The sequence below is a fragment of the Lonchura striata genome, chromosome 21 (assembly GCF_050655825.1).
Source record: "Lonchura striata isolate lonStrDom1 chromosome 21, ASM5065582v1, whole genome shotgun sequence".
In the NCBI taxonomy this organism is placed as follows: domain Eukaryota; kingdom Metazoa; phylum Chordata; class Aves; order Passeriformes; family Estrildidae; genus Lonchura; species Lonchura striata.
In genome coordinates, this window is record NC_140723.1 from 2147511 (window position 1) to 2158188 (window position 10678).

At 43.6% G+C, this 10678-nt stretch overlaps 1 long non-coding RNA gene across 2 annotated transcripts; it reads right to left on the reverse strand.

Moving 5' to 3' along the window:
* Positions 1–3302: 3302 nt before the first annotated feature.
* On the reverse strand, positions 3303–10520 carry LOC146765663 (uncharacterized). Of its 2 annotated transcripts, XR_014949762.1 has the most exons (4): positions 9959–10094; positions 9804–9856; positions 8598–8688; positions 3303–4203 (listed from the first exon to the last, which is right to left on the reverse strand). It is a non-coding gene; the product is annotated as an uncharacterized LOC146765663 (long non-coding RNA). The 2 variants fall into 2 exon arrangements; XR_014949763.1 differs by lacking the exon at positions 9804–9856 and having other exon boundaries at positions 9959–10520.
* Between the last annotated feature and the right edge of the window lie 158 nt (positions 10521–10678).

A 10678-nucleotide genomic window follows, 5' to 3' on the forward strand; every position in this document is an offset into this window, starting at 1 on the left:
CAGACAGCAAATCCAACATTTTCTCCTTCCCCTGCTCCCTCCCAACCACGGGCAGCACCTTCCAGGCTCCAATTCCAAGGTTTTTTTCCCCAATTTTCTGCCTCCCAGCTGTGGCACTGTAGAGGTTACTGTCTGCTCCTCGCCTTGCAGGGTTTTTGGGAGGGAGAAGATTGCTGTGGTTGCTGCTGTCATGGATTGGATATTTCCTGACTGCAAGGAGCCAAGTCCAGGCTGAACAAGGCTGAAGTCTCCTAAAATCACCCAGGGGAAGAGCAGCAGCTTCTGTGGGGTTCACAGAGGGGTTGAAAGGGACACATTTAGGGGGTTGTTATAATTATTTTATATATATATATATGTATATATATATATATATATATATATGCCTTGTCCCCTCTCTAATCCTGCCCAGTCTGCAGCCAGCCCTGCTTCCTGGGGCTTTGCTACTCCAAAGACATCCTGGAAGAGCAGCTGTGTCAACATTTTTCCTGGTCTAGAAGTTGAATTTTAAACCAGCTTCTCCGTTCTGAGCTGAGCAGTGTTCCCCAGCTTTTCTCCTTCCCCACTCCCAGGGGAATTGGGGTTGATTCTCTCAATACCGAGCATCCCTTGGCTGCCCACTGCTCATCTCCAGCTGACCACAAACCCTGACCAGAGAAAGCAATTTTATCCAGGCAAGGCAAAGGGACTTTCCAGCAGCTGCAGCAGTGGTTTTGAGGCTCTGCACCTGCCAGGGGATCGGGTCAGCAGCAGAAGAAAGGCTCCCCTGTTCCCAAAGTCGCCTCTTTTTCATTGTGGCAAAAGAAAATCGGTATTTCACACCTAATTCAGATCTAAAGCAGCGACTCAGGTGGACAAAGCTCTGCTGAAAGTGCAGGGTCACCAGGGTAATTGGCTTGTGGGAAGAGGTGGATGTCAGAAGTTTCCTCCTCTGTCACCTCTATGAAAAGTCCTGAGAGAGAGAGAAATGTCCCTGTGACACTCCTCCCCATCCCTTCCATTTTTACCATTTTTGTTTTCAGGCTGCACTGAGAGACTTCCCAAGGAATCCAAATTGAAGACCAGCAGCCAGAAAAACTGAGCAAGTATCAGATCAAGGAAAAATGTCTGATGCCAAGGGGAACTCTCCATCCTTTAGTGCAATTTTTGAGAGCCACTAACGCTGGAAAACAGGAGTGGAAGTGGTCCCTTCCAGCCCATCTTCACAGCCATAAATACATGAATTAAAAAGGAATGCCAGCATTAATGATCTGCTGACACAAATTACAGTACAAGCCTTGTGTGCAGGATTTGTCAGCTCTCCAGGGTTATCATCAACAGCTTCTTTAAATACAGGACCCAGAGTGTTTCACCAGGATCAAAGGAGAAAATACCTACTCATAGGAAGAAGAAAGGATAAAATTATTGGAACAGAAAAGTAGTAGGGAATGCTGCAGTTTAGGAATAAAGAGTACAAGAGTACAGCTAATTGGCACTGGCAAAAGCAGCAAGGAAAAATAAAATTCAAAATAAAATATGGATTAAAAAAAAGAACTTTGCATGGGAACAGCACAAGAAAGGCACGGCAGTTCAGGGTTAATTTACACCAACACCATTTTCATTTCTCACTTGGTGGCAAACCTTTTCTCTTGAAACCAAAACTCCCAGCTGCCACGAACCCCTTAAGCAAGCCTGAAATAATCCAGTTTAGAGCAAGACCTGTGAACTAAAGACAAAATGGAAAGGCAACCACAATGAGAGGGCTGCCAAGCAGAGGCTGTCATTACTGCAGGGCTGGAACACGCCAGGCTCCTCTCCCCCAGCATTACCCTGCTTGTTCCCCAGCCACAAACACAAAAAAACCCTGAGCTGCCTCCTCTGAAGGGCACAGCCAGAACGACAAGGTGATGCTCTCAGAAGATGTGGGTTTTTTTTTTTTTTTGTTTCATTTCACTCTGTGAAAAATGTTCACTATTTGGTTTTTAATTTTTTTACAAGTTTAATCATAAGGAAATGGTTATAAAAATAGTAATATAATAAGAGTAATAAAATTTAGAGTTAGGATAATTATAAGACAATAAAAAAGTAAAGAATTATGGACGTTTGGATGTTTTTGGATATTAAGTTATGAAAAATATATTTTGTGGATAAAGGAATAACTTTAAAAGTAATAGCCTGTTGTATATTTATATATCTTTTATGGTTATGCATACATTCTATTTAAAACAAGAAATCTCTCTGTTGTATGTCAACTGTTTCCTCTAATTTTTAAGGCTTCGAGTCTGAGCAAGGCCTGAAGAAATTAGTTTCTTCTGATAAGAAAACCATAAATTCCTTTTCTCTGGAAGATTTAGGTGTACCTGGAAGCGAGTATCTCATTCCTAAAAACAAAAAAACTTCCCCCACATACATAATCTCTATTTTAACATTATGTTAGACCCTAAAACTATATTTAACACACTACTTAAGAGCATAATTTTCCAACATTACACATATAATATTCATTGTAATATTTGCAAAAAGCCAATCACAAAATATGCATTTTTCACACCAAGCACTCCTCAATCCCAGCACTGCTGAGGCTGGAAAAGAGCTCCAAGATTGAGTCCAACCTCAATCCCCACCCTGTCCCCAGCCCAGAGCTCTGAGAATTCCTGGGACACCTCCAAAATGGGCACTCCAAACCTCCCTGTGTTAAATTCCCACATTTAACAACCTTTTCCATGGGAGAATTCCTCCTGATGTCCAACCTGAGCCTCCCCTGGTGCAGCCTGAGGCTCCATTTTTGAAGCAAAACCAGAGAAATAGGAACAGCAGGTGGGTTTGGGGCTGTCCTTTGCAGGCAGCTCCTCAACTTCTGCCTCGAATCTCCACTTCCCTACAACCCAAAGAGCAGAAATTAATTCATGTGCATGTCCAGGAATGCAGGAGTTTATTCAGGTGGAAATGCTGAGAGGGTTTGGATCTGCTGAGCTGTGCAGATTGTCTGGGACAGAGCTGGATGTGCCCAAGTGAGGAGTTAAACTGCAGAGTTTTCCAGCTGCGTGGATTATTCCCATTAATCCGTGTGTCTGTGTGTTCTTCCAGCTCTGCTGTCCTTGGAGCAGGTCACAGAGCTCTGTCTGCACCCACAAGGCATCTCCAAAACTCCCTGAATTCCAGCACCCTTGGATGGCACAAAATTTAAACACCTCCTTTGGCTGGAAAGCTTCAGATTGCTGGGATTCATCTCAAAAGCATTAATAAAAACCAGTTACAAAAACAGAGAAATTGCCCAGGAAACCAGCATTCATTTGTTTCTTTTTTTCTTTTTTTTTTTTTATTTTAAGTCCAGACAGAAGCTACCCAAAAAAAACAACTGACCAAGGAGAAATGAGAAAACAACAGGCAGCAAATAAATCAGGGATGGAAAAAGAGACACAAAGCAGCAACTCACAGACACCCACAGAGCAGGTGTAAATTATAGTTTTCTGTTAAATTTAATATTTTTGGCATGACCAAACTCAGGTAAATCTGAAAAATCACTTCTCTAGAGAAATAATTTTAGTAAAAAATTTTAAGTATTTGCGATGATTGTTTAAATTTAAATGCTGTTAAAAAATAAATCACATAAAATGTGTTTTCTGGTCCCTCATTGATGTGTGCAAGGCTCTCTCTTGGTCACAGCACACTTGGGTCTGTCCCACACAGCACAAGCAGCTCCTGGTAGGAAAAAATTTGGAATCTAAACAGACAGGAGCAAGAGGGAGCCATTGAATGCAAAAGGAAATGAGTCACCCCAACTCACAGAGCAGAGCAGTGGCAGAACTGGGAGCAGAGCCTGGACCAGCTGCACAGATTTTGGGAAGAATCCTCATTTTTAACTTTCCAGTGGCCCCATTTCATCCCTCTTGCCTCTCAGATCTTCCCAGTATTTCCCTAGGGAAACCAGGAGTCATTTCTACCTGCTGCTTCTTTACCCCGGTGAAATGGTATTTTCTACCTTTTATTTAATTTAAATTATTAAGTACTCATCTCCCAGTCTATTCTGAGAGCCAGGGGTGCCTTCAACATAAGAGTGTTGAAGAAAAAACAGGTCAAAATCCCTCCCTGAAGCATGAGGGGATGGAAAAATGTGCAGTTCTGAATTGGAGTGACAGCAATCAGAACTCCAGGAGTGGCTCTGTTCATGTATCTCCATCTGTTAATCCTTCCCTAAGGAAGCAGCAGCCAACAACTTGGATTTTCCTAAAAAAAAAAAAAAAAATCAGGATTTTTTTTCAGGGCCACTTGCAACTGAGTGTTCCCAAAACTTCTAAATTTATACAGAAGATCCCCCAAAATCAACTTTTGAAGCTGGAGTGCCTGAGACAGAAGAGTGTCCAAGCCATGACACAGGACTGACTCACTCCCATGTGGTTCTGGAGCATCTCAAGCTTTCCCAAATCCACAAAGAATCCATCGGGGGATGGATCCCCAGCCCTGGGCCAATTTGACAGCTGGCAGACAGCAGGAGGCTGAGGAGGAAATGGCTGAGGCATCAAATCACCCTTTGAGCTCTGCTCAGCCCCTGTGTTTGTCCCCAGAAATGGGGGAGGAAGCAGCAGCTCCTGGCTGTTCCTCATCCCCTTGCTGAATTCCAGGGAAAAGCCACCAGACCTGGGTCCCATCTCTAAAGGGGCAGGGATTTTGCATCCTCTGCCATTCCAGATTTTGAGGCATTTCATGTGGAAGTTGTTAATCCTACACAAAGTTCTGGGAGAAAGAGAAGAGAAGCAACAGAGCAGAAAAAGTGTCCAAAAATCCTGCACCACTGTCCAGTATTCCTGGTCACTCCCAAAGCCCTGGAGCAGGCTGACCACACCACAAATCCTGACCACAAAGTGAATTTCACTCCTCCCACAGGCACCACAAAGTCAGGTTTCTACAACCTGGGAAAAGCTCAAGCCACAGCACTCAGCATTGAATTTCACTCCTCCAACAGGCACCATTAAATCAGATTTCTCCAACCTGGAAAAAGCTCAACTCACAGCATCCAGCACTGCTCAAACTGAATTTCACTCCTCCAACAGGCAACACTAAATCAGGTTTCTCCCAGCTGGGAAAAGCTCAAGCCACAGCACCCAGCACTGCTCAAACTGAATTTCACTCCTCCAACAAAATCAAATTTCTCCAACCTGGGAAAAGCACAAGCCACAGCACCCAACATGAATTTCACTCCTCCAACAGGCACCATTAAATCAGATTTCTCCGACCTGGGAAAAGCTCAAGCCACAGCACCCAGCACTGCTCCCTCCTGTGAGGAATGAGAAAATTCTGGGAGTTCTCAGGAGCTGAGAGCTGACATTTTGTGTCCCCTTTGTGCCTCAAACCACATTTTGTGGCCTCTCTGCACGTGGGAACAGAGCTTTGGTACAAAGAGATTTTGACACTAATTGCAGCCCATCCATTGCACCCACCTAAAATAATTAAGCAGTGGGATTCCAGCTTATTTTGAGATCAGAAATGAATGGGAAAAGAGTGGGAAAATTAATGGGTTGGTCCTGAAGAGGGTGCTCAAAGATGCCTCCCAGAGTTGTGTTATTTACCTCAGGTTTGCAGGCCGTTTCATTAAAAATAAAAATACTTTGGGTGAAAGGAGGTTGCTCTCCAAAATGCAGTATAATCCTGCTGCCAAATTTAGAACACATAAACGTGGAGCCTGGTCAGTTTTTAAGGGTAGTCTGTGTGAAAAGTGTATTTGCTCAGGATTAACCCAAGAGGACAGTGGCAAGCATAATTTTAGCTAAAAACCCTCAGTTTGCTGCTTGCTTTGCCTCCTTCAGAAATCAAGAGAGAATTCCCACTCCACTTTGGGGATGACACCATATGTGGAAATCCCTAGTTCTCCTTCATAACAATGTGGAAATGTAATTTCTCCCACAGAACAATGTGAAAATCCATATTTCTCCTTCAGAACAAGGTGGAAATGCAATTTCTCCCTCAGAACAAGGTGAAAATCCATATTTCTCCCTCAGAACAAGGTGGAAATCCATATTTCTCCCTCAGAAAAAAATGGAAATGCACTTTCTCCTACAGAACAACGTGGAAATCCCTATTTCTCCTTCATAACAACATGGAAAGCCAATTTCTCCCTCAGAACAATATGGAAATCCATACTTCTCCCTCAGAACAGTTTGGAAATCCATATTTCTCCTTCAGAACAATGTGGAAATCCATATTTCTCCCTCAGAAAAAAAATGGAAATGCAATTCCTCCCTCAGAACAAGGTGGAAATGCAATTTCTCCCACAGAGCAAGGTGGAAATCCATATTTCTCCTTCAGAACAAGGTGGAAATGCAGAGTGAGCAGTCCCAGACTTACCCTGGGGATGTACCTGGTGCTGCTGGGCAGATCCCAGCTGGCTGTGCCGTGTCACCCTGTGTGTGCCATGTCACCCTGGCTGTGCCATGTCACCCTGGCTGCGCCGTGTCACCCTGGCTGCTCCGTGTCACCCTGGCTGTTCCGTGTCACCCTGGCTGTGCCATGTCACCCTGGCTGTGCCGTGTCACCCTGGCTGCTCCGTGTCACCCTGGCTGTTCCGTGTCACCCTGGCTGTGCCATGTCACCCTGGCTGTGCCATGTCACCCTGGCTGCTCTGTGTCACCCTGGCTGTTCCATGTCACCCTGGCTGTGCCATGTCACCCTGGCTGCTCCGTGTCACCCTGGCTGTGCCATCTTTCCCTGGCTGTTCCGTGTCACCCTGGCTGTGCCATGTCACCCTGGCTGTGCCATGTCACCCTGGCTGTTCCGTGTCACCCTGGCTGCTCCGTGTCACCCTGGCTGTGCCATCTTTCCCTGGCTGTTCCGTGTCACCCTGGCTGTGCCATGTCACCCTGGCTGCTCCGTGTCACCCTGGCAGTGCCACCCTGGCCTGGCAGTGCCCGTGCTGTCCATTTTTCCCCGAGGAAGCAGCCCTGACTCAGGCAGGGAGTGTGGCCGGTGAGGAACCTGCTGCTGCTCACACTTTGCTGACTCCAGCTCCATCTCTTCCACCTCTTTTTTCCCTCAGCTTTAACCAGTTCCTTGCTGGCTGCTGATAAAACTCAGCCAGATCATCCTACCCTCAACTAATTCCCTTAAAACACAAAAATCCCACACTGTTAATTTTTCACCTGCTGTGCCAACTCCTCGCTCACAATTCCACATCCTTGTATTAACACCAATCATTTTACAAGTGAGAAAGGAATTCCAAAGTATCCCAGGAGTGTTTTTTTCTAGACATGGACACATCAAAGGCAGTGATATTCCCTCAGCACAACACGTGCCTGAGCAGCACCAAGCCACAATTACTAAACAAGTTAAAAAAAACCCTAATTTTTTAACAATAGTTCATGTTTTCTACTTCAAACCAAATTTTAGCCACTTCCATTTAGCCTTGTCAAGGTGCCACTGTTCATTCCAACTCCTTCTCCTTCCCATTATTTTGCAGAAAATTCCAGCTTTATTCAAGGGGAACAAGTCTCACTTTTAGAGTTCTTAGTGTCCATGCAAGGAGCTAGATTAAAAAAAAAATCCCTAAATCAGGGATTTGACACAAAAATGATGTATCAGCTGGTTTTCTTAAATCCTCTGACTCACAGAACTCCTTGTTTCAGTTTTATTCCTTAGTTTTGTAGGGAAAGTCAAGCAAGAATGGATTCTTCCACAGGAAAACCAGCACCCTGTGTTTGCTCTAAGCTACCTCAGATGTTTACAGCAGCTACAGTTATTGATAGCTTTATTTATTTATTTAAAAAGCAGCAGGGGAAAAAACACCAAAAAACCACTTTTCAAACCCATTTCAGCTCAGCAAATGCTCCAGGCTGGGTACAGAGTGCTGTTATTTTTGGAGAGGTTCATCCCAAATGACCCCAAAGCAAGATGTTTTCCTGGAAACCAGAGAACAGCATGAATGGTGAAAAGAAAAGATGGCATTTGAGGCAGCCCCAGGTGCTGTTTGTAAGATCAGGAATTCCACCTCAGCCAGGTTTTCAGCTGGTGGGAACAAGCCTGGTTTGTTAAATTTGGAACCTCTGCATCAGGGAGCAGTCCCACCAAAGCTGAGCTGGCTTCAGGATTTGAGAAGGGGTAGGTCACAGCTCCTGGAGCCAATGTACACCGACGTTTTGGTTTTTCACATCAAAGTGCTCCATTTAACAGGTAGCAGAGTAAAGGTACCCACTGTTCCTGCTCAGGAATTATTAAATTTATTCATTATTAATGGTACTCAGGTCCTATTAATGCCCTGAAAGGTGTTTTGTACACCAAATGCTATAAACATCCCCTGATATTGGCTGATTTACTCCCTTTTGAGACTGGAGCCTCTTAGTGGAAGAAAGAACTTTTCTCACAATAAAAATATCAGAACAACTGTTTTGGTTTTTTTTTTTTAGAGAAATCCTCCAGCAGCAAAACGAGGAGGCATCACCCCTGTCCTCTCCCTCTGATGTCAAAAAACCCAAAACAAAACCAACCAACCAACAAAACCAAACCCCAAGCAAACAAAAACCTCACAAACAACAACAAACAAAACCCCAAATACAAATAAACCACACACACAAAAAAAACCAAAAACAAAAAAACCCCAAAACATGCTCCAAAAAAACAGGTTTTAGGCATACCAGCTATCAGAAGCCAATACAACAGAAGAATATTTCTCATTATTTCTCTTTTTCTTGCTCCAGCTGTGTGCAGCCAGGGACATCCCACAGCCTGTTCACAAGAAAACACTGGCAATAAAAAATCATCCTTGAAAACATTGGGAATAAATCCTTCAGTCTGCACCACACACTTTAGGATTTCAGGATTCTCAAACCTTTTGCCTGCCTACAAGCAGCCTCAAATCAGGGTTTTCCTCCTGGTGCCTTTACAAGCTCCTGGTTTGAATCTGGTCCCTGGAGCAGGAGAAGCCCATGAGGAACCCAGAGTGGAACTGAATTATGTGAAGTGAGCCAAAACTAAAGGAGACAACACCCAAAAATATTCCTGTGCAGAAGTGGAGTGGCTGCCCAGGAGCTGAAATCTCTTCTGCACAGCCCAAACCATCACAGGCTTAAAAGTCAGGCAGCAATTGTTGATCTGCTGCAATTTATACACAATTTAAATGTTTCTACTTCCCACCCATTTGGGTTTCATTGCTTGTTTCCTGATCTGCAGTGGAATAGAGGTTGCTGTTTTATAAAAAATTTGAATTAATTTTATATTCCCCAGCAGTACCATAAATCATCCTGCTTCTGCTTTAATCCTAAAAATCTCCTGTTCATTTCCAACACATCATCTCTACCACCATGGAGCACCCAGAAATTTTATAGTTATATAAAGTACCGGAAATTGATGCAGACTTTTAGGAAAAAGCTGCAGGAAGAAGTTATTTCCCATTTTTCCCTTTCCCATATACAATCAGGCCTGATTCTCCGCTGGAATGTATTTTTAAGTTAAACTGGATTTATTTGTGGCTGAAATAACTTTTATTTTATGTCCAGAAGCCTCTAAAAAACTTCAAGAATCCACATTGACATCACTGAACACCACATTTTCTATAGAAGACTCTTAAAAATATATTTAGTTCTTACTCTGGTAAGCATCATTGCTCTCCAGGTTAAGGAGACAGCCAAAACCCTGTTTGCCAGGAACTATTATTTGCTAACATTAAAAAGAAATGGTATTTTTGTCACTGCCACCACATTGCTGGGCTCTGAGCTTTCCAAAATGGGGCAACACCCTCCCCATCTGCAGTGGGATTTGGTTCAGAGAAACAAAATTCAGAGTTTTCATCCCCTCCAAATCAGCTGATTTCCTATTTTAGAACCAACTCATTCCAGCCAAACCTGATCACTGAGAGAAAACTCCTGAATTTCTTCTGTTGAGCTGAGCTTGTTGCCTGCATAGAATCCAAGAATTAGGGAAAAATGAGAGACATTAGATTTATATTCCAATTTTTAGGGATCTTTCCAGCCCAATGTGTGACATAAAAAAACCTCACCAGTTATCTCCAAGCTCTGTAACAAACGCCATGATTTTTTCTGGTTTCCAACCATTTCCTCTCAGAACTAATAATGGAAATCTTCAATATTCCAGGAGTTTTAAGTCAAAGCTTTCCTGTTTGCAGCTTTTTTTGTTGTTACCACAGCTACACATGCACATAAACCTTTGTTAAGTGTGCAGATTCAGTGGGATGCAGATATTTTGGAGAGGAAGAGCAGCTCCTTGTGAGTATATCCTGGACTCGTGCTCCCTCTGCAGAAAATCAGGGGCATGTTCCATCTTTTTTGTTCAGTAAAGTGAGTTTTAAATTCCATCCTCTGGTCAAGAACATTGAAGCAAGTTGACACAGCCCTGGGGTGTGAACCTGATCAGTGCCTTGTAAGAAAGAATTTTTCCACATGGAAAACACAAATCCTGAGAGATTTAAGATGTTAGGAAGGAATTCTTGCCTGTGAGGGGTGGTAAAACCCAAAGAAGCTGTGGCTCAGGATGTCCTAAAGTTCACCTTGTGTAGCAATGACTTCCACAGATTATTTTTCTCCCTTTCAGTTTATTCTCTCCTAGCAGAAAAAAGGGAATCATTTTCAGGGAGTTTCCCAGCTCATTCTTCCCCCCCTCATCCCACCCCATCTCTTTGCCAAAATATAAAAGTTAAATCACACTAAACCACCCAGAACTGCCTCAAAGTCCCCCAAAAAAGGCAGAACCCAAAGCAGAA